The 25406-nt window shown below is 39.4% G+C and overlaps 1 protein-coding gene across 6 annotated transcripts in view; it reads right to left on the bottom strand.

The window, feature by feature from the left end:
• Sema2a (Semaphorin 2a) overlaps positions 1-25406 on the bottom strand; it is a 576182-nt gene that overhangs the window by 200151 nt on the left and 350625 nt on the right. The window lies entirely within an intron of this gene.

The following is a 25406-nucleotide window of genomic DNA, read 5'->3' as shown; positions in this document are numbered from 1 at the left end:
ATTCGTTTCCGAGGACCCTCGATGTGATGCCAGTGCGCCAACCACCACCAGACGGCGAAACTGGTAATCGTAAATGTACGGCTTAAGGAACTGTGGAATACGTTCGGTGTGGCTGCAAAGGCTCATATTTCATTCCTGGTTAAAATTTTGCATGAAACTATTGTTTTTTCGATAATACAATGGCATATAAAGCAAGATATACGGGGTTCTCTCAGCGGTGAAGATGTCAATGTTGGTCTCATGAGTTGTGACTATGTGAACTTGTAGAAAGATACCAACCTTTTGGACAACACTGCCTCATTGGTATCTATCTACAAGTAATCATGGCGTCACAAAACAGAAAACTAACATCAACGCACTAAAACACGCCAGTTCCTACCCAACACTAAAAACTTTACAATTCAAAAATGACGCCACACAACAAAACGGATAGTACAGTGGTAATTCGTCTGTCCTCTATTAAAATAACGTCCTACAACTGACAATAGTGAGGTTTTTAATTGTTTCCTCAGTACACCCAGTGCAGTCTGGTTACTAGGTTCGAACACCGACTGGAGCTTTCTCCACTGCAAACGATATTCATCAACGAATACACTAAAAGGAAACTAAACAAATGAGATTAAAAGGATCATGGAATACATCAAGCGACTACCACAACATTGCCATTACCGCTCGAACTACACTGTTATGTAAGCAACGATTATAACTCGGAAGATAAAATTATAATTTTTTCGTGACAGAATGACAGTCGAAATGACACATCCGCTCACTTCGTGGACGAACGGTTATTCCTGTCACTGCGCTGGCTTATTACTTAAAGGAGAAACGATGCCGACGAAACACGTAACCGAATCACAAAAATACCATTCGTGGGTCAAGACGCGCGGAATGAGTTCGAATTTCATTTTAAGAAGTACGAAAGAGAAGAGGAGTAGATGAAATGAAGTTCCGTGAGATTTAATCGCTTTCGGTGTGAAGCACCGTGTAGAGTATCAGACGTCACGGAGGAGATCGACAGAAGTGCGCCTGAAACCTCCTGGATCGCTGGATCCAATGACATGACGACCCCCGTCTTGTCTTCGCAGGCGATTATGGGATCTATTGTGAAATTCGTCACACGTGCACCTTCTACACATTCCTTGACAAGTCATTAGATATATTGTTATTGTCTCCACGCTCCTTCTCGCCCAACCGATACACAAATTCCCAGCCGTATGTAATCTGAAGGTTCATTAAGGTGTTGAATGCGAGCCTACAACTGAACTCTGCAGTTAAAATTGAGTTATACACACAATTCATTTAACATTACGTCTAGTCGTACAACTCCCAAGTGACCTATGCCCTTCATTTTTCTGACTATAATGAAGCATTTCTCATTTCTAAAGGCCTGTTTAAGACAACAGATCCCTCCCAATTGATCTTTGATGTGTACTTCAAAACCAGAGCTTTGGAGTATTGCGCCTGCTATATATACAACGTTATACTACACTGACGGAGAAGTTGCCGTCGCAGCAAGGCGAAGCTGCAGATGTGGATGTTTCGGGATGTACAAGAAGCATAACGTTACTAATTTAAAATTATTTAGTAAAGTGATAAATTCGAAAGGGTATAAAGTGTCAATTCATAAATTCTCTCACGCCCCATCACGAAGAACCATCGACTTGTTTACGAAAGAGAACTTTTACTTATAACACTGCTACATCTTTCTACCTTTTAAATCATACATGTGGATACTTTTAAACAAACGATTGTTTAATGCTATGGTAGCTTATCGCGTTAGTGGATTGAAAAGTTTGATGTGAGGTTTAAGGTTCTCACGGTGGCGACTATAAAGATGGCTACCTTCTGGGTTGTTGAACCGAGCAGTCTGGCAGAAGTTTTCGGATATTTTAGAGGTTCCTGCCGTCTCCATCATCATGATTCAGTTCACTCATCACCAAATCAAGCACCTGAGGAATGTCTGTAAAATTCTACCAGACTACACGACGCAACGACCCAGAAGACAGCCATCTTGTCAAGAAGTTTGATGTCCAAACTGTGTCTGTCGTCCCCATTTCCAATCAATTCACATTACACGACAAAATGCTAATATTCGTCTTCCTTTGCTTTCTTCCGTTGTCTTATTTCCCCTTCTTCTACATAATACAAGGGGAATGGAATAGAGTGAAAATGAAACTAAGGGGGAATACGTTTCCAAGGGCTCTGAAAACAGCGCCACTTCACTCGCCTTTGAGCGCCCATTGAAAAATAATGAGTAATTTACTGGCTGTCACTGTAGAGAGACGACATCGTCATTTGACTGTTGTATCAGCTGTCTGTGACGCGCCATACTGAATTAACATGTGTACCAACCAAAATTCGAGGCGAGGCAGTATACGTTTTTAAAAGGAGTAAAACAGAATTTCGCTTCATATAAGAGAAGGATGCCAGGAAAACAGTGAGGCGGCCTATTTCTTATCGTGTTCGATTAATTCTTACGATGATCCTTTTATCCCTTATGACGGCATTCAAATGAATGCAATCACTGACATGGGATGTGAGTGAGCTGTGTAGTTGCAACAACGTCGTAAAGTAACCTAGTAATCAATCAGTCTCACCAAAGAGGTTCTGGTGAACTGCTTGCTGGCTTACAGATGGAGATGCCGCGTTAATTATCACGTAGTACTTCATGACTGTAGCCGGATGAAAGAACAAAAACTGGGGTTTAGGAACGTTACATGTCACAGCGAAATTATCATCCGGCTGGACTGTCTGAACCCCAGACACCAGCAGCGCCTTTGTGTCTGTGGCTTGCCTCCGCTCCGCAAGGAATCACTGTCTGGAATGACAAAGAGTCCCAAACCCGTGAAAGTGGGAAGAGACAGACACGGGAAAACAAGTCAGACTTCCCTGCTTATTTTACCGTATTTGTTAGGACGAGTTCAGATGTCGTGACTTCTTGAAGGGACAAGATTTCCACTTACATTTTTATAATAGCGAAAAAGTCGTGAATGAGCTTCATAATTAAGTCTTACATCATTTCATTCCGTGTCGTTCTGTACTGTTAAAGAAAGAATTTATAACGTTATCACTTAATGATGTAATCACAATTCCCTCTGCTAACACTTGCTTTTCCTTAATATGAACACGCGTTTCGGATTCCGATCACCATCAGTTCATACACTCATTAGTGTTACATGTTTCGTTCAATATAAGTGTCAACGTTTATACACTTAGGTTCTCTTATATTCTTTGTAGTTTCCAGCAAAATTTGTAATACGCCAATTCTAACATGTATGATAATAAACCCTTTAAAATAAATCTCTTGTTTCAAACGATTAATCGTTAACAATTTTGCTACAATCAGCATTATTATGTTCTATGTACTAGAATGTTTCACTACGTTCACTTCATGTATGTAACTTGCAGTCATGTTCTACCGAAATCCACCTACTGCACTACACGACGTCATATCCCATTGACTTACCTTGACCGCTGTGAGAACCTGAATCTCAGTTTTAATTCTAAGAGCAATTATCCAATTAACTTATATATTTCTAACGTCGAAGCGCTCGTGCCTGATTAGAGCTAGGTCGTTCACACATCCATAACTTAATGCAGATCTTAGACGTGTAGTATCGAATGTTACACCGTTACACCTCACGCTGAAAATCCAAAACCTAACCTCGAGCTTGAATTCTTCACTGAAACAAGTGGAAACACGAACGCCATTCTGTAAATTTTACTGGCGCTATAATTTTCTTACTGCTACTCACAGCTGTGAGAGCAGTGTTGCATTTACAAGAGGAATATAAAATCCCAATGAAATTTATTACAGCTGCTGGGAAGAGGTCTCTCTTATCGCTAATTGCTGTTTAACCATTTCTCGTACATCACTGCAACAAAGTGGGACATTTGTGTGCGACCGAAGTAGATTTCGGCTTTTGGTTACACACTTTGACCATTTCTATTCGCAAAACTGGATGAAAAATATCAGCCCTATAAGTGGCAAAAGCAAATTAATAATTATAGTAACAGTGCCCCATGGAGAGGGTCGTTCTTATAAAACTAGTAACAGCTCAGATAGTCAGAAATAAACCGTGTACATTTCTCGGATCCGCCACGCGTGTTGCATGTCTTTCCCATAAGGTAAAAAAGCGGAATGCTGAGGAAACTGGAAAAACTTACAAGATATGGAGCTATAATTCGAATACCTCGTCACATTATTTGGGTGATCACATCAAGGAGGGTGGGATGACCCGCTCACTCACGGAATACGTATTATTGAAACTTTGCTTACGGAAAGGAACCCATCTAGCATTCACTGTTATACAGTTGTATAAGTTTATTTTTTTTAGGTTTGTATCAGTAGTGCCAATGGCAAGAAAATGTTCCGAACGTCGCTGCCAAGTAATTAACTCTCCTACTTCGCACTCGGGAGATTCAGGATTCGTTTCGTTCACTACGGTTAACACTAATCATCCCATTATTTGGCGCCGTACAGTCTGAATTACCGACAGTGCAGTTGAATAAACTATAAATAAACAAATAAATACACGAATAAATAAACAAATTTTAAGCGTGTAATTTTCAATCAATATGAAAACTAAACTGACCACACTTGTATATTCGGGTGGTAAAACTTTATACTGTAGTTTCTATTAGCGTCAAGGCGTGTATGCGTGCGTGCGTGCGCTGGAATCTACCAGAACAAAAATACGTATGCTACAAGATTTAGAGATCAAAGTCCACCAGAGCACATTAGGACCCGGCCCTATTCCGGCGGTTTGCAGAGCGGGTCTCTATGTCAGGTTGTTGTCACAGTTTGTGATATGAAGCACCACAAGACATCACTGCAACCCGCACAAACAGCAACCCACGAGTTTAATTAAGTCCCGCGGAATAATATTATGGCAACCACCACGTCTAGATTTCCACTAGTAATACAACAACCTAGATGCCCTTTAAACTGAAAGCGTATATTAAATATTAGAATCCATGTTAAAAGTTCCTGAAGGGACTTTTACACAAGTCGGAGCGACGCAAAGTATGAAAACGTGACAGACATCGGCCCAGCTTTTGGTGACGTTCACATATTAATAGGACACAACCCATAACAATGTTTACATTGCTACAGAGTCCATCATAAAGCGAAAGTAATGTAGTCGCAATAAACAGGCGGGCCTATATAAATCAAAGAATTAATTAGCACACGTATTTGATCTTTTTGAAAATGACTGTCTTCTGGGATGTTGCACCGTTTAGTCTTGTAGACGTTTACAGACATTCAGAGATGCTGACTGCGTCCTCATGAGAGCTCTTATCGTCCTCATGTTGGACGCAGCAATAATCTCTGAAACGTCGACAAACTTCTACTACACTACAGGCGACTTCCGAGGATCCAGTCACATCAGAATCCTGAAGATGGGGACAGGGTTTGTTCCCGAAACGTCGGTTTACTACGGTAACCAGTTAACGCGGATGATTGCCCGAGAATATCTTATTATATCTTTTTTTTATTACTTTACAAACGACTGAACATCTCGGTGAACAAGAAGGAAAATCAGAGACGAAGACAAATGTGAAGGACGCCAGTGATGTGATGAAACTTTGATAAAGCTTATTACATCACATGTTTTAGTATCTCTCGGGGGGAATGACGACAACCAGAGGTGAATTGCCGGCTCTTGAACACAGCATCACGTCGCTGCTTTTCTATTGTCGTTCCCGCCGAGTGGAACTTCCGACCGAGCAAAGCCCTCGTAATCTTCAGCAAGTTTATGCAGGAGCCCACAACACACACAGAGAGACTGCGGACTGAAGTGAAATGTGTCGTAGACCGCAGAGCGACAAACCTCTACCTCAAACACCTTTCGCCATGCCTAACGGCAAAACCTGCGTGACAGTGGAAAATTTCGTTCCCTTTCATAAATCCAGCTAAAAGTCTGTAAACCAGAAGGCGCCAGAAGTTCAGTGCTTTATATTCAATTCTTCTGGTACTGGATTCAAACCCCGCTTGGGATAATGACGTATGTGTTCGCTTCTAACACGAAGCATTTCTTCCACGTCAAACCTCTGGAAAGGAAGGCCTCTGGACCTGCCTCGGCTAATGAAGATAGAATTAGACCATACGCTAACTAAGCCTTACGAAGTTGCTTCTCTAAGGCCTAAATCAACAGATTTAAACATGAAAATGAGAACGAAATGACTACAGTAATACACGTATTGGCATAGTAATGTATATTTTAAGCTTCAAAAGGATTAGTCTTTTACATTTTATAACACTCAGATCACTAGTAGACCCATTCATGGCTATAACATCATTAAAATTTCACGTGTGAAATTACAACACATTAGTACAGCCACGAAACCATAATACGTCATAAGTTCGAAATCTCGAAAAATCTGCATTTTCCGAAGAATCTCATTAATACAAGTTAAACATTTTGTAATGCCGCTGTGGTGGTAATGGTACTGACAGGATCGTCTTATTCTTAAACGAGTTGGAGTTTAGGCTTATAAAGTCTGTTCCTTTGCCAATAGGTTTATGGTACAGTGCTGCCTATGGTAATCTCTGTATTCATTCCAATTACACGTACCTTTAAATTTCTCTCTTTATACGTGCATTCGTTTGGTGGTTCAATGTCGTGAATCCCGTATTTATAAATCCCAGGGAGTTAAAGTTACCAATACTATTCGGGTATCTCCAGTGGCATGATCACTCAATTACTGTCTGTAACAATGAATGATGGCATAGACAGAAAACCAACACACAGGATTCTGAATATGGAACTTCGTAAACTTCTGGTGCAATCAATCTGTGGTAAATGGAAACCGTGTACCCTTATCTACTGAATACGTCAAAAACTAAAGGAAGAAAATAAATAAATAAATGAAGAAGAAAGAACAATCTCTGACTCAACTTCGATCCTATTTCCTCTCATGAAAGTCAAAAGCACTGCACTTCACACCCGGAGAACATCTCAAGTATATATTAACACTCTGAAACCGAAACTCGTCTAAATTATATTTAAGAATTCAGCCTGAACGTCAAATATAGCACAACACTTCAACAGTAAAAAGATCAATTGGCTAACGTTGTTTAAGAAAACAATTCCTGTCTACACTGAGAATGGTACAAAGCCCATAAATACAAAATGTGTGGTAACAGGTTGTTAAAGAATGTGGTACACATAACTAACACTGGATTTAAAGGGATGTAGTAGCGAAGAGATCAAATCCACTAACGATAACTGAACCTAATAGTTCAACTCGTTGCCAGTCATTTTACTGACTAAGGAATCCGGAATTCAGATAGTTTTATTTTAACAAAGCCCAGCCTTTCATCCGAAGTGAAGAATATTTGAGTCTTTCAATGATTCTCCCCCCCACACACACACATAAATCCGCTAACAAGTTCATTATTCTGCAGCAAAGCCCGCCTAAAGCTATTTGAATTACATTTATAAACAAGTACTTGCCACTCGTATCATCAACAGAGAACCTTTGTAATTATATCGAACCGAGGGGCATGGGGAGATATATTTCATGTTTTCAGGATATCTATTCAGAACGCCCAATCATGATGCCAATGTTACAATGCGTATCAATACGAAAGACATGACAACCGCCCCTCCCCACTGTATACCTCATCCTTTCATTAAACAGATCCAACCTATTGTTTCCATGCCGAACCGGATCATCACTGTCAGAGTCAATACGCACCACATTACCTGCTCGCTTCAATGTTTGATCGTCTCGCTGCAGCCTGATGATGCTACGGAATGATTTATTTCCTTAACCATTATTTTACGAACGATTAACTTTTATTTACTTAACGAAATTCATTCAATCGCCTTTGTTACGTAGCGTCTAACAGCAGACTGATTCGAGAATGATGAAATGGAAAGGATATAAAAGGAAGAAATCATGGCTCACTTTAAGGCATTATCCCTGTATATGTGTGGACAAACTGAATAAAACCACATAAATTCAGCAGCTTAGTTCTGTTGTTAATCAGATAAGTTAAAGAATGTAGGATTTGAGGTTTTCACGGAGGTGAATATGAATATAGCTGTCTTCGGGGTTGTTGCGACGCGTAGTATGGTAGAAGTTTAATGACGTTTCGGAGGTGCTTGCTGCCTCCATCATCGGGGCCATGAGTCATAGCCCCGATGATGGAGACAGCAAGCACCTCTGAAACGTCGGTAAACTTCTACCAGACTACACGGCGCAACAACCCAGAAGACAGTCATCTTCAAGTTGCAGAATAAGCAAGCCTTAATGAATGGACAATCTCATTTTAGCAAAACAGGAGGTAAGGGAAAAAAAGCAGCCACCAATTTTCACTACATCAAGATGTATAGAGGGCGTGGCGGTATAACCCATCGGAGTCTTAGCTTCGGTACTAGAGCGAATTATATATTACAGGTGAGTGCAGTAATTTCCAAGTGGGTCTTTTGCGATATTACATGCATATACCCCTAAGCAACTGTCAGCTTCTCAAGAAGAAGCATATACTCCAGGGAGTTACTTTCCTGTAACGCTATATAAACTTCGCAGTTGACACGGTGTCGTCGTATAAACATGAACTGCGTCACAAACAGCTCACACAGCAGTCCACTGGCAATGAGCTTCGAGAGAAACACTGAACGTGAAATGGTAAATAAGTAGGGTCAAACCAACAATGACCCATACGTACTTTGTTCGGGCTGGAGAGACAGGGAGACCGACGGTCAGTCTGTTTGTTCGTTCGTTCACAAAGGCAAACAATTACTGAACAAATCAACATTTCAGTCGGTTCCAGCAGACTCTGCCTTTCAGTAAGTCCAGTGAGACGAAAGTATAAAGGCGTAATCTGGAGACGTCCAGCAATAACTTACACAGACATCACATTCCCTCCCGGGGTAGTTCGTCACATAATTTGAACAGCTAAAGTTTTCACAAAACTTATCTGAAATGCATTAACAATCTCACAAGCGTAGCAAAATGAAGTCCAGTCGGTCTTACGACACGCCAGTAGAAAAATTCTGGCTTTGAACCCTACTCGAAGACTAGTTCACACAAAACAAAGGCCTTTAAAGAATGGTGTTGTTATCTTAGACAACACACTGCATCACCGTTACAAATTAAAGCATATTATTGATCTTCAGAAAACATTTAGCTCTTTATTCTGAAAACCAAATTAAATCTGTATATTGTGAACGACGAGGAAAGTATGTGGTATGTATAGTTACCAGTAGAGGCCTTTTGTGAAAGCTGTAACGAACATTCGCATTGCATTAAATTACATAATTAGTTGAGCAGCTGAGAAACTCCCTTTTTAAAGACAGAACATCCGTCATGGAATTTTCTTCTACGCCACCATTACTGTGATTACTTCATAGCCCCTTCTGTGACGAAAATGTGTAATAAAACTTATCACGTTATTAAAAAACACAGAATTTCAAACCTTCTGTTCAATTATACATCAAACTATTGGCATACACAAAAATGTGTTTTTATCTTCACTGACTGAGTTGCCCAATTCAAATGAAAGTGGCATTTTTCGTTACATGTGGCACGGTTTCTCAATATAAACGTATCGAAATACACATAAAACAGGGTTTAGTCCAGCAAGAACACAAAGAGACGGACAGACATAAACGCTGGGTCATGGGGGGTGTAAAACAAGTAACACACAGATGAGAATCGAGCAGCCAGTATAAATTTCGGCAACCTATAACCTTCCTGTCAGCCAATGATATATTCCAACTGTCACTTTACCGATAAATAATGACCTATACGAATGAGGGTTTACCTTCTAGTGCACAACGTGCTAGCTGACCTCGAGCCTTGGTAAAGACCTATCTAAACATTAAATCACTTACCAGTTTCTTCTACTTTCCAATTGGTTGTCTGTACTGCAGAATACCGTTAACGATGGAGTAACAAACCTTACCTGAAAATAAGAAGACACAGGGACGTAGGTAAAATGGCATATTATCAGTGATATACACAGTCAAGTGCGTAGACGAAAACACATACCAGTTCATACATTCTCTCAGCTTTTTTTATAAAATCTATATGGAACTATCAAAAACGCACAGCCATGATATTTTATCAGTTCGCTTCCATGTGTATACATATGCTAACAGAAATTATAAAGTAACAATTATGCATGCAGTGACCTATTTCAGTGTAAACTCTTCGTCAACATGGATTCCCACTGACAGACAGCTGTTAAAAGTATAGGCAAACTCTACTATTGCAACCATGGAAATTTAACACAGAGTAAAACTTCACACAACATTTTAAAGTACGTTTCTGGCCTAATTCAGCATAAAATGTTAGAATGTTTCGGATTGTACGCAGTTTTCATTCTTTCCACATGTGTAGCATTACTCGTCCATCTAATTCTCCTTTCTGATCACTCTAATTCAGTTCAATTTCATTTACTTAAGTGCTTGACAACAGAAAATGTCAATAAAACGCAAGCACTGGAAATAAAACAATATAACTATAGATAACATGGGGAATAGGGACCAACTATACAAAATAAAACTTAACGGGCAGAAGGCCTTAGGTTTATGAGCAAAATATATCTGAAGACAGTTGACCATTTCAATGTCCCTGCCGATTACAACAGCTGCAGAAACAGAGTCAAAGGAATTTCTCAGCAGAGATGGCATTTATTATTATCATAGCGATTACTAGTATTTGTTAAACCAATTTAAATTTTTCTACAAAACAATATTCAGTGTTTGTTAGCAACAAACAACGTCACATGAAATTTAGAAACTTTCGAATTTGACCTATGTTCCGTAGAAGAACAGTCGATGCACCTTTGTAGTTGTGTGAAACAATTTTAATAAACTGCAGCAAGACATTTTACTACGAATCCTATATTGCACAAAACTATATACACCGAAAAGAATTTGTGGAACTGAATATCGAGAATATCAAAGTGAGAAGCTAAACAAACAATAAATAAACTTTTGGATTAGATCGAGTCGTATCATAGAAAGTCAGGGGTCAACAAATCCAGGATCAGTCAGACAAAAACTCTACTTTCCAGATATTTCGTCCACAAGATAAACAGCTTTCGACAAACAGCTGACTACAACTGGCCTACACAATGGACTCACGGGCTCCTCCTATCGGCCGCTCCCAGTACCTTACACGCGTCGAAACAGTAGAAATGAAAGAAACTACAGTTTATTCACAGTGACAAATAAAAACAACAGGCGAATTATATTTTTCCTTATATATTTCCTGCACCCTAACGTGTAAACACGTCAAAGTCGCGTTAACAAAACTCTCACACTCACGCCACGTATAAATTTACCACTGGACAATCGTGAGTATAGGATATTAACAAACATTTAAAAACGTCATTCGTCACAAACAATCAGACGAGATGTGTCTGTAGAGTTCTGTATGTGGTGTGAGTAAAACCATGCCCAAGGTTTAAAATTTCCAGCTGGAATATCCACTAGAATGGACCATATATTTATAAAAAAAAGAGCAGAGTTAAGGAAAATGCATGGCAAGATAAAGGGCACTGCATGAGGACACATAAACCACCAGAGTGCTACCGCTGTATTCGTGAGACAAATTTGGTCCAAGTCAAACCACACAAAAGAGATGCTGTGAAATAAAACAAAACGCGGTGAGCACTTCAGAATGTGAGGGATGTTACAGCGGGGGAAATAAGCGGTATCCAGCACGTGTGTGGCACAGACTTTAGAAAACCGCAGGCAGAATAAGGGAAGAGAATGACTAAGACGTCTTTCACAAGAACATGATATAAATGTCGGTGGCCATATAAACCCGAAGGAAAGAGAATACTTGAGAGACCTTGGCGTAGACGCCGGATCTTGAAATGTATCTTACGGAACAGAATGTGAGGCCTGGAGTGGATTCATCTAGCTCCGGATAGGGACCAATGTCGGACTCTTGTGAACATTGTAATGAACATTGGGGCTCCATTAAAGATGGGGAATTTTATTATGACAATACGGAAACACAATACTGAGTTATTCTATAACATTTATAGACCTATATGTCATAATACTTCATTGAGGGAACTTGTGAGTAAATATCTGGTATCGAAGTTGTAAAGAAGCTAGCACATTTCGGAACAACTTCCTACCTCCTCCTTCGTGGTAGAAGTGAATAATGAAACCCAAGGCAAACAAAACGCTGATAGGCTTATAAGCCAAATCTTTCACCAGCTGCAGTGGGTATTACCATCAGACAAATGGACGATGGCTTCTTTGCATATTCCATAAACTATATTCGTAATTCCGGTGTTCGTTCTGTCCCAGATAATTTCTTCTTATTTTAAGTAACATTTTCTCAAAACAACAGGGTGTATAACTTCGAATATAGTTTCATTTATGAATTAGAAATTGTGTTTTACAATGTAGCCTATTCACGGCACATCTCAGCAAATCCTAGGAGAGATTTAAGACAGCTACGGAAACGTCAGTTAAAGGCTGCTCTCAGCACCAGAGGTCATCCGTGACGTTTCAAGTAGGCACAGGCTATACTTCACCTGAAATTTTAAAGCCGTGTTTATATTTACATGGTGAATACTTCGGTTCCCGCAAGACGGCGATTGTAAGAATGATCTACGATTCCGTAGACAATATTCGAGCTCATGATCCTACTGTTCAGTCGGTCCAAGACCTTGCACTCTCTGAACGGTAAGTCAATACACTCCACTTTTCAAAACAAATTATTCAATATTAACATTCCCATCAAATCACAAACTGTCCTCGTCTTGGTAATCATGTCTGGATAAAACTGACATAAGGTACAAATAAAAGTATGTAAACGTCTGCATCTTCAGGGCTAAAGACGGAGACAGTATGTCCCTCTGAAACGTCGGTATCTATACGGCATCACATCTCAGAGGAACACCGTGTTCGTGAGACCCTCAAATCTCATAAAACCGAGTTTCAAACTAAAAGAGTCCGCAATTCGTATAGGCCTGTAGATTATAACATTTGGCAATATGCAGGCACCTGGCGGATTCGGGCATGATGCGCTGTGTTTGATAAATGCAATGCACGGATCGGTGTTCTATTGGTACGATAAACTGAAGCGAAATGGAAGCTTGCAACAGATGTGGCAGATCCGTCTCGTATCGGTACATTTTGTATCAGAAACATCGCAAAAAGAGAGATTAAAACGTATAGATGTCTAAAGCATGTGCATGCATAATAAATTAACATCCGAGTTTTTTTTTCTGACGTGTGCAAAAATATGTAGGATATCATCCCACATCGATTGTTGCAGTGTCATGGCAGCCATTTGTTTCGTATTACGGAAATACATGAATCGAAGATCGGCAGGAAAGCAGCCTATCCCTGTTCGGATCGCCCTGATGATGGAAGCAATAAGAACCTTTGAAACGTCGGAATACTTCTACCAGACTACACGGCGCAAAAACCCAGAAGACAGCCACCTTCGGACTCGCCCCCGAGAGAAACTAAAATATCGCTAAGATGTTTCGTTGTTTTCCTTAATTCCTTCAGGCCACGACCATTTCCCATCATCCAATTAAATTTATAGTATATAATCATCTTCTCATACCATTCAATGCTACTTATCACTGCAGTTAACGATAATTAACAACGGCTGGTACTTTATCAGTTCGTGGAATCCAAAATTTCAACACAAAAGCCCGCACCGGACTGACCCCTGAACCGCGGTAGTTGACGAAATTTACATTTTTACACGCCTTACCTTTAAAAGCAAAATGTTAATAAAGCTCCTCATTATATGATCTTCTCAGATCCTTTATTTCTTTAGCTAATTCAACGTCGATAAAGAATCGATAAACTAACATGCTGTATATTCATTGAAGCCTCTCGGTAAAGAAGTGTTGCAGATGCAAAAGAAATTCAATACTACTCTCACATCACCGGCTTAATAATAAACACACCGTTAGTGCAAACCTGTGGAATTCGTGTCACTGCAGGTTTACCAAAGATTCGTGTTCTTAAGCAAATTTATGACGGAAATACTTGTGCTACTTCGACACAAAAGACCCTCCTTCGTACATACAGTAAATAAAAAACTAATTCCTATTTTCTATTATAGCCAACTTGAACTATGTATTCTATATCATAAGCTTATGTTTTATTTCCCATGACTCATAATTTCCCCATGTAATTTAATTATCAATTTAGAACCCCATCTCATATCTCCCGATGACTTCGTTCCAGGAAATGTAAATACAAACACTTGAAATAATAACAAAGTGTAATTCAATTTAATATCACGCAAGCTTCTTTAAAACAATTTACGTTAATGTACACCAGCTACAGACTTTACGTTATTTCAAGCTGGGAATTTGCGTGATTCTTCAAAGTAAATCACTTGAGACATTATATACGAGGCCGCACAGCGACATGGCTTTAAAATCCGACAAGAAATACTGCCATGTGGACAATGGTAACAAAACATACTTTAATTGGAGCTTGTAATACCAAGCACAAATATAAGGGTGCAGAGAAGTTTCAGATGCAAGATTTTGCATGTTGCAGTACATCGCGAAGAGTCATGCAACGTTTCAGAATCAGGACCTTAATTCACTACATGTGACACACGGAAAGGACACGCCCCACAGTGACTGGGGCTCGTCGAATGTCGAAGGGGAAAGCAGTGTGATAATCATGAGTAAACGGATAAATGTATGAGTCGGCATATATAGAAGGTGAGTGTACGGGATACGAAGCACCTCTTAACGGTCTCGTCTTCACGTGTTCTTCATCCACCCCAATTTTATAAACAAGGCTCCGAAGACCAGACTATGGAATTACATCTGGATTATGGAACTTTGAAGCAGACCTGTTACTGTCAATATTTAATAGCTTTAAATATTTTTATAGTTTCATGTATGTGTCCCCCAAAATAACTTGTCAACAACTGACTAATTCTCATGAAACTTGGTATGCATGCCACACTATTATAGCCTACCGTATACTTGTATTTTTAATTTCCTGACATCAGTAATATCAGCATGGAGGGAGAACGTGGGAGCGACTCTAGCGCCACGTAATATAGGGTTCTGAAATTTTCTGGGAACAGTTCTTGGAAAAACAAACACATCAGTTATTGCAAATGTGTTGTGAAGCAACTATACGACTATTGTGCCAATTCAATAGCATATTTATTTATCTGTATATATGATGGTAATAAATAATGAATTGGAGATTGTGTACGTAAATGCACCTATATCACAGTCAAATCCATAAAATCTGTATGATTCAGTTTTATAAACTGTTCAGAATTACAAAATGGCGGTAAAGCGACACTTAGGCGTTGTAGTGTACTGGGATAATTAATTTAAATAGTTTTATGAAGATGATTTGACTCCTGCGACGTTGCGCCGTGTAGTGTGGTAGAAATTTGCCGACGTTTCAGATGTGCTTGCTGCCTCCTTCATCAAAGCTATGATAATGATGGAGGCACCAAGCATCTGTACAACGTCCGTAACATTATACCAGACGACATGACGCAACACTCCAGAAGACAATAATTCTCTTGGTAACATACGTTACTCGACATTCAGTTCTTTTATAGCCTCCATATGTCCGCAGCGTATCCATATTACCTTTTGTACACAAGTTCCAGCACAGCTGTGAAGTTCATGTCTTGGTCACTAAACAGGAAGTAGTTACCGTCAGACTTCATCAACATCTTGTGTTAGTGTTACGCAAATTAACTGCGAATGAGAAGCTTCCCTTGAAAATAAATTAACAGACGATTCGGACCAGCAGACCCCTCAATTCAAACCCCTTTATTCCCTCCTTTAGGGCAACCTATTATTCCCCTTACCATAACATTATACATTTCACCCATAACAAAACAGACAAAAACAATTTAGCCGATATCTAGACCACCTGCCTATGTGAACTGGTTTCTTCACGGCCTCCTGAAGATATCCTAGCAGTAGTGGATCCTTACCAATTCGTCCGTGCGAGCTCTACCGGAGTAATACCAAAACAGCTATATTTGGCTCCACTGCATCTCAGCTAGTGGAAGACGGTGTTTGTGTTAATGAGTAATTTCCATGGTAATTAGAAACTTCCGCTAACGCCGCCCCATGGTTCTCTAACAAATGCTAGTGCACAGATAACAACTCCTACACATATACATAAGCTACACGGGGCACCCAACCTCCCCCTTGCACAATACAATAAACTGATATCCGCAAGCCAGGAGATGGTTTCGTGCCTTGCATTTCTTAGGTTCAGTGATTTCTGGGATGCTAAAATAAATGTTTCAAACAGCACACTGTAGCTTAAAGGAACAAAATGAGTATAAAATATCACAATAGGCTCACAAATCAACGAAAAAAAGATAAACGAAACATTAAAAGCAATCAGTATTGGTAATTTGATACCTCAGTGAAATTATTGTTTGTGGGCTTGGGGACCGACTTCGATTCCAGGGAGGTATTTTTCTCTTCTGTACTACATTCACACCACAACTCTTTCGAGGGAGGGGATACAAAAACGCAACATGAAAGTAAAAAAGCAGTCTATAAAGAGTGCCGAGGACCAGAAATGAGCTACAGTTCACAGTAAAAACTAACATTAACAACTTTGAGGTGCAAGTAATGAAATATAAATCACCGAAAAGTGCTAAGAAAGTATATTCCGAAAAATTCATGGGAGATTATATAAGACATGAGAAAAAGATAGACGAAAACCATTGCAACAGCTAAGATGAACAAAAAAAAAAATCTGGCACTCCTGTAGAGAAACAATGATACACTAACAGGACCATAATTTTTAGTGTCCTTGCGGCACGATTACGAAAGATGACACAAAGTTTTGCGAGGTTCTCATGGCGTAAAGCATTAAGATGGCTGTCTTTTGGGACGGTTAATGTTGCAGCAAGCTACGCAGTGACAGACGTTTCAGAGGAGCTTACTGCGTCAATCATCGGGGTATTTCCCTGAAGACAGTCTTCTTTAACCGACTACTTACAAAAAAACAGGAAACTAGTTAATATCTCTATTACCTTCAGCTGTTCCGTCCCGATAATGAATCTAATGCATTTCTCTCTGAATCTGGTTCAACTGGCCTCTGCAGTTCGCCCCACTTCGAAACACCAAGTTGAGAGACAACCACTAACCCAGTCCGCCACTGAACACCACTGACTGTCTAATATCGTTTCAACAATAGCTTGACGGAAATGGTTTGGATTCCCCAGCCCTCTTGGAATCTAATGCATATTAAAACATTATCATCTCCGCATCCCCCAACCTACATTATCTGCATACCGTTATTGAATATTACCGGCACTGCCCTCTTGTTGACTTCACTGCCATGCTAAATAAATGCTTACGACGAAAAGGACAAGAACGTATCAAGTGCGAGGGAAACGAAATTAGACGCAGTTTAATTTCGTTCGCGGCTCAAGCGTAATGAATTTCGACTGTTCAGGATCTCGTGCCTCTGATGACAAGCACACAAACAGAATCAGCCCCACAAGATGAGTTGTTTGTTAATGACGTAACGTCACGAATGTCAGCATACTAAATCAATGAAATTAAAACCTAACAAAAGAGTAGAAAGGTGTACTCCAACGTCGGCTACAAATAAATTCTTTGCGATTTTACATATCGTTATCTCACTGACATTACTGCTGACCAAATCCCAGGGAAACCGAAGCGAGCCTAATAATATTTAAGAATTCAGTCCGTAAAGTAAAGTAAAGTTTGTCCCACTATACGCCATGTAGGCGTTTGGGGTGAGTGGAGGTATAGCTCCTCTCTTCCTTGACCTCGGCACTAGGTGGGAGGTGAGTGGCCAGCATCACGCCCCGGCCGGCTTTACCCCCGGGAAATGACCCCGGTACCCATTGTAGAGGAGGCTGGGTGGGCCCCAGAGCCGGTCTGGATGCAGAGGCTAGAGGAAAAATCCTCTGTCCCCGTCGGGGATCGAACCCCGGTCGTCCAGCCCGTATACTGACTGAGCTATCCCGGCTCATAAGAATTCAGTCCTTACCGCAAGGAAAACAGAAGTGTTCACCAATCACAAAGATCAAACAGATAATGTTGTTAAGGAAATAATCCCTGTTTATAGTAAGAATCGTACGAAACACATGAACACAGAATAAGATTTACTGATTTTTAGATAAGGTGGGTCGTATAGTTACCACTCAGCTTTAAAGGCTTCATAGCATTGGATATGTAAAAATACTGATTTACAACTTGTATGAGGTAAGCCTATCTCTGTACAAAGTCGAATTTACTCACTCCAACGATATTCTTTATATAATCTTTGCTGCATCCTATAACCATTCTTACTAACAGGCCTTATTATTAGATACTAAATGCACATTTACGGCGCATGTATCAAGGAAAAATTGCGAAATGTATTAGAAAATAGAAACCCAAAAAATTCGAGATGTTTAAAAAACAAGAAAACGTTGGAAAGATTCCCTTTGAGGCAGAAGAGGCCATCTATACCTACCTTACAGATGATAAAAATCTTATACAGCCCCCTTACATTAAATCACATTAATCTCACTATCTTTTAAATAAGAATTATCAATATCAATTACTACTTCAAAAACAAATTATGTGCCTTCCGTAACGTTTCACACAGAAGTACAGACGACCTTTGCAAAGTTACTGACACTCCACGGAATTAGTATGTTAACTATTTCTCCTTCATTCGTTAAAATATTAATAACACCCAGACATGCATAAGTTGAGAGATGCAGATCTGAATGGCATGTAACAAGTTTACACATTAATACTCATACTTATTAAACATCAAAGTCGGCCTGAGTTCCGTGTTAACTAAAGAGAGGAAACAAAAGAAAATCTAACTCTATAGACCTAGACCTTTGTTCAAAACTTCACTCATATTAAAGAATTAAGCGTTCTAAAAATGAAAAACTTGAGAACACAAAATAGACAACAATGCTGTATTATGCGCTCACTTCACTCACTTCTTGGAGAGAACGTACTACATAGAATGATCCAAGAATTTAATGTTCCATTAACACAGCACCATTCGAGGTAACAATAAAGACTGCTTCAAACTAACAAGCAAGTTAAATTGTCACATTATGAGAAAGTCGACAAGACGACACAGAAAATGTAATCCTGACGCTAGTGGTGTGGTTACAGTGTACGATACTGGGACAGTCACTTTGGTCGTTCCAAACAACAAGAGCTTACCTTAAGGGACTACTGCCTTAGAGCTCCCATTACCTCAATAGCTCCTATATGGAGATCACGGCAACGCAAAACAGAGACAATCTTGGGCACTTTTACTGGAAACTGCAAGTGCACTTATTGCTTTTGGTAGCAGTGTTTAAAACAAGACATACATCCAGATATTTCAGCAGTAATTACATGAAAAGGTATTTAACAGATAGCTTCCTACCTTGTCTGCGGAACCAAATAACTCTTTCGTAGCAGAAACCGGAGTTTAAACAATGGCAGTAAGAAATCCTGCCACTTGATACAATCTTCAGCCAATTGAAACCAATTGAAACCTCTCCCACCCTCAAAACATATTTTACGAAGATCCACCTTAATATCCGCCTCCTTAACTCCGTCTTCAAAATGGCAGATATCCAAACAGTTTGCCAACCAAAATGCGGCAAGTTCGAGCAGTACCAATAGGCTGCGTGCTTAGCGGTTTCTGCATTCTTTTGTTACACAGTAGTTTAAAATATGGTTCCTTCCCATAGAATAAAAAACACTCATAAAAGAACAGGTAAAATTATAATTTCGTGGGCCCATATTTTAATTTTGTTTCTATGGTACTGAACTGAATTGTAACAACCATTCCCCTAATTTAATCTTCTCTTCGCTTCTTTGTGATTGTAATTCTGATGTGCTGCTGTCATTCCGAAATAAATACATAAAAAGGCTGGTGTAAAATACGTCCAAAATTTGAAACACCGCCGGAAACAACACTAGTGATTATTCTTCGTCAGGCTTCCCGGGAGGCATTTTTTGTGTCCATTGATCAAATCCGGTTGCTGTTTCCCAGTTGTTAATCTGATTAAGTAATAATCCCGTCTGTCTGTGGATCCATCGAACTGCGTCTTGGAAAAAGTGGCCTATATTAACGCTACATCATTACAACTGTAATGTTCATTTTTCAACTGAGCAATACCATATAAGCTTAAAAGTGGATTCCATATAGAATGGGTGCCTTGGCTCTCTACATAGAATTATAGGGCGTGAATGAACAAATATTGTAACAGCTCAGGATAAAAATGTGAAGTAAACAATGTTATTTTTTAAGTTGTTCATTCTTACTGAATTGGAGATACAAGGATCGTAGTTGTCAGAAATCAGAGTTTTACACAGACTCCTCGTTAATAGCAAGAAAAGGTTTTATCTCTCGAAAAGACATATATAAAACTAAATACACTTATTTCTACTTACTAAATTAAGAGTTCTCTAAAGGTTGAGGGAGTTTTACTTCAGTATAACCGAACTGATAAATCAGAGATGAAGCCTGACACAGAGAAGGGAGGGAATGACCTAGAAACAGCGTCACGACGCAGCAGTAATCATTACGGCGTCCATAATTCGTGGACCCCGAAGGGTCATCCATCAAACTAGGCGCGCTGTAAGCGTGCTTCAGGTAGTCACATGCACCGACTGAATTTATAGTGTTTTGCGGTAGAGCCAAGGACTTAGATGTATACTTTACTTTCGTCCCTGTCTTTTATCTAAAAACACAAAGACTGAAACAACGATTTACAAATTAAAATGTTGCCAGTTTCTTTGTAAGGACGTGAAACTTCGTCTTTCGTCATAACAAATTAGTGCTGAGAATATGTGGACCTAACAGGACGTTGGAGAAAATTACATAATGAGGAGATACGAAGTTATCACGGCGGTGAAGAAGTCGACTGTGGTATTAAAACCTGAAGATGGAGGCGACACATTCCCCCACGAAAGGGTGGTAATCAGTTACATGATAACACAGCATCAGAGCAGGTTAATAATTTTAATTCAGTTGTGCACTGTGCTCAATAAATGCCCGTGCAGCTACTAAAAGATGTAGAAACGAAACAAGTAGCCGATTTATATAATACAATATATATTTGTATAGACACAACAGCTGTCAAATATTTATACTGTGTAGTCTTGGCCAAATACCATTCAGGAGATCAAAGAAAAGGGACATGTAGCACGCATCTGAGACACGAAAAATGTAAACAAAGTTTAAATATGAACACCAAGAGAGAAATGAGCAGATATGATGAGGGTATAATACAATTACTATTACTGATTTTTTTGGCTTTATCCATTGACTTGTGTTCCGGAAACTGGGTGTTTTTCCGTCCTCATTTAAAAAGGTGGGCCGTACAAATGCAATTTCTGAAACGATGTTCTTTTTCACAACACTAGAGGGTGCAAAATGGCGAGACATAAAATAATATTAACTGTTATTAATGTCTGCCAATCTGCTTGTTCATTCGTCACGCACTGAACCTCCTGAGAATATTTCAGGCACTAATGACAGGTTATTATCAAGGGGTCAGTCATAAGGGGGAAAATGATGTTCATAGGGGATGTCTTACAAAGAAAGCCCCCTTGCAGAGTAAAAGTAATGAGCAGGGGTTAACGTTAAAGCGGTTCTTTTTAAAACGGATACATTACGTGCATTACACTTTGATGGTGTGGTGATGAACCTTCAACAGTTTATGAAGCTGGACACTGCGTACTTAGACACAACCCTTCGCCATAGTTCTAAAGGTTAATGCCATTTGAGCCTGAACCTGCGAATCACCTTAAGCAGCCAAGCTATACTGGTTGCAGAAACTGCGAGATCTCGCTTGAACATTTCTTCTGAATCTGACGCCAACATTTTACTAGCAGGAGTCTAGGCGAAACAAATGTGCCTGGAAGTTCTCATGTTAAATTCTGTGGGTGAATTTCTCTTATTTGTCAAACTTCCTTTGTCTGTTCTGCAACGAAACTCCCTTCACAGCAGCAAAATAGTGCCCGAGAGTCAAGCAAAGTTAATAAAGCAGTAATGGCGACGCATAACAAGGGAAGACTGACAAAGTACAGTAAAACACAATATGAAGAAGAATGATGTAATAACAAACTTTAATTCCAAAAGAAGAAAAAGTGAAAGGGAGAGAAAAAGTATTTTTATGTACAGTCAGTCGGATCGCTTTCCTCTTCCGGTTTTCATGATGGGTTTTCGGGATTCTCTGTAAGGAACAAGTAACAGCTCCACAGCCATTGTGCAAACAAAGCGCAAACAAAAGACGGCCAGCGGAAGACTCAAGAGTGAGTAACTCTGTGAGAAAAGAACATAGTTAAGTAAGTAGTGTCGGACAGACAAGGGGAAGCAGAAGATAAAAACTCGAAGATCTGCGCCATGCTCTCTTATGCCAGGACAAACAAGAGATAACGCATTTCCCAAAATCCCCAAACAAATATCACAAAAATAACAGAACAAATGGGGAAAAGTAGTCTACCCTCAGAATCGGGAAGGGTCCCTACAGAACTATTCGTCGATGTAAAACCGGATGTGACGTTGTAAATGTGGTGGTAATATCTATTAAGTGAGCACAATTGGATAAAAATAATGTGAAACGGAATAAAAGCAGAAGACAGAAGTCTGGTTTGCACTCTTCGATCCTTACAACGCACGAGTAAATCAGAAAAATAAACGAACATCACGAAAGACACAAGGAATAAAACTCGGAAATAATATTCTATATGATTACAACTCGTCACCAGAATTCAACTGAAATCATGACATATACTTAAGAAATTCTTCGAAAATGCAAATATTTGGGGGCGACAAAAGTAACTGTCTTCTGGGCTGTAGAGCCGTATTGTCTGGTAGAAGTTTAACAACGCTTCAAAGGCCCTTGCTGCCTCCATCAACAGGTTGATAACTTATCAGCCTGATCGCTACAACCCAGAAGACAGTAAAACCTACTTAGAAGATAGCTTGCTACTATTCCGTTCAGAAAATTTTATCTCACCATTAGCATCCATAAGCACGTAAATGTGCCTGTTGTTTTGTATTAATGGTGTGTGAGTACAAGGTGCTGAGGAGAAATGTGAAGAGGAATGTAACAAAGAGAAATTTGACTTCTTTATCAAACGTCACTGTCGTGGCCAAATCAAGGATGATGAAATGAGTGAAACATGTGACACGTAAAGATGGGTTAAAATGCGTTCGACATTTCAGATATATAAAATTCCTGAAGGGAAGAGACCCTTTGGAAGGAGAATTAATAGGAATCTAAAAAGAAACAAAGTGTGAATGTGTAGACTGGATTCATCTCGTTCTAAGGCTGGTATGAACATACTAATGAACCTTCTGGGTCCTTAAAACATTGAGAATTTCTTGACTAGCTGAGTGATTATTAGCGTCTATAATAGGGCTCTGCTCCAAAGAGTGAGTTCGTTAGTTATGGCAGTCTGCACTTAACGCAGAAAGAAAACTTGACATCACCTTGACCGGCTCGAAACGTAGTCTGCTTGCTACACAGGTAGATGCCTCCTCACCGGTTTACCTTCGCAGCTCATAATAAAAACAATCCATAAGTATATTCTTGTCTCTCATGTATATGAATGTTTAGGAAAGTAAGGGTGAGACAACCATTTGTAACAATTAAGTTTACCACAATTCTAAAACATGAATTGATTTTAAAACGACGATAATATGAAATGCAAATTAGCGTGCATACATATTTATCAGGAGCAGCAGACCGTCAGTATCAGTTCTAAGAGAAGCGAAGAGCATTTCCACAAACAAAAAGAACTATCAAGAAGCAGGCTGGTGACGCTGCTTATAACAGAAGGGCAAAACCAGTCCTACGCCAGAGAAACTCAACGCCATTTTATATTCCCACATTCATATTGGATGTCTGTGTACTGAAGTCAAGAGAAAACGGAGTTCAGTGCCGTATGTTAAGTGATCGTTTCGTATCGAAAGCAAATACTCTGCTGACTATAACCCTTGAAATCCTCATGTTAATTATATGTACCACCTATTTAATAACCAGTAACACCGAATTTTGTCCCCGGAGCATATTATGTATTTTGTATGGTACTCAGAACAAGCAGCTAGCAGCTATTTAGGATTTGCGCTTCTCAAGACGGTGACTACTTCGTTAAACAGCTTCAACTGACTGAGCTCTGTAACGCAGACTTGTTGCGTCATCTTTGAGGTAGAGGTCTGAATTTATAAATGTAATTTCAATAGCCTATAAATCAAAAGTTGAAGCAAAGTGTCAAGAAATAAACACACAATTTAAGGCTATTTTAGGATGTCATATGACGTCCCATCACGATAACAAATTTTTTATTCTACCGGAACTATAAATAAAATAATTTAGATACCTTTAAACACATCAAATTATACCAAGAAAGAAATTAATTTCATTGAAATTATTGTGGTGTTACGGAGAAAAGGGATAATAATAACTCACTAAACATTAATCTCTAGGAGAAGAATAAACCGTTTAGCAGAGGTACGAAGAACTGTACTTAAATCGGTACTTCATTATGCGATTTAGTGGCATAACTTGATTTTCACGTCAGCCTTTTCATAAGAAAAAATTCTGCGCGAACTTATTTCATTTAGACTAAAATCTTTTCCGAAACACCGCACTACAGTGTGTGGACCGACGTGCGCATGTAACTCCTTCATAACTCAAATCTATAGGCATGCGCGAATGTCCTATTGCAGTGGGAACAACCATAGTCTATGGTCTTCTTAAAAAATTTCATACTATTATAAAAGCCGACTGACAGATTCATGAAAAACAAAATAAGACAATGGACAGAAACAGGTGGATTGTTTGGACTTTCGCCAAACATTATTACGATAAAAAATTAAAAGAGGATGAGATGGGTGAGACATACAGATCGTAAGAGGGAGATAAGAAATGCGTACAAAATGTAAGCTGAAGAACCTGACGAGAATATACACCTCGGAAAGACGAAGGCGTGGATTGGAGGATGATATTAAGAAGGATTTTCGGGATACAGAGCAGCGGAAAACAGTAATGAAACTTCCAGTTTCATAAAAGGCGGGGAATTTCTTGACTAGCTGAGCACACTACCAGCTTCTCAATAAGAAACGTGCTCCAAAGATTAAGTTAATAACTTAGACAGTGAATTGTGACAAGCATCTAAATTGACCTGTTGGAAATTATATGCTAAAATAAGACACGTTAGACCGAAAGTATCCAATTTCTTGTATGAACCACGGCTAACGAAACCCAAATTTGGTTGGCGATTTGAAACACAGTTGTGTTTCAGAAAGACAGTCGTAAAATGAAATGCTAATGCCGTGAACAGAACAAGATACGAACATTCTTGTACCAGACCACAGCCTTCCTGGGTATTTGCATATCTGGAATACATAATATTTCTCATTTCATTCACAGTTAAACTGTCCGTAGGG

Source organism: Zootermopsis nevadensis, unplaced genomic scaffold, assembly GCF_977971745.1.
Source record: "Zootermopsis nevadensis isolate Lab colony 2312 unplaced genomic scaffold, Znev_1.0 Znev_ptg000028l, whole genome shotgun sequence".
NCBI classification, from domain to species: Eukaryota; Metazoa; Arthropoda; class Insecta; order Blattodea; family Termopsidae; genus Zootermopsis; species Zootermopsis nevadensis.
This window is presented reverse-complemented; position numbering and strand designations above follow the sequence as displayed.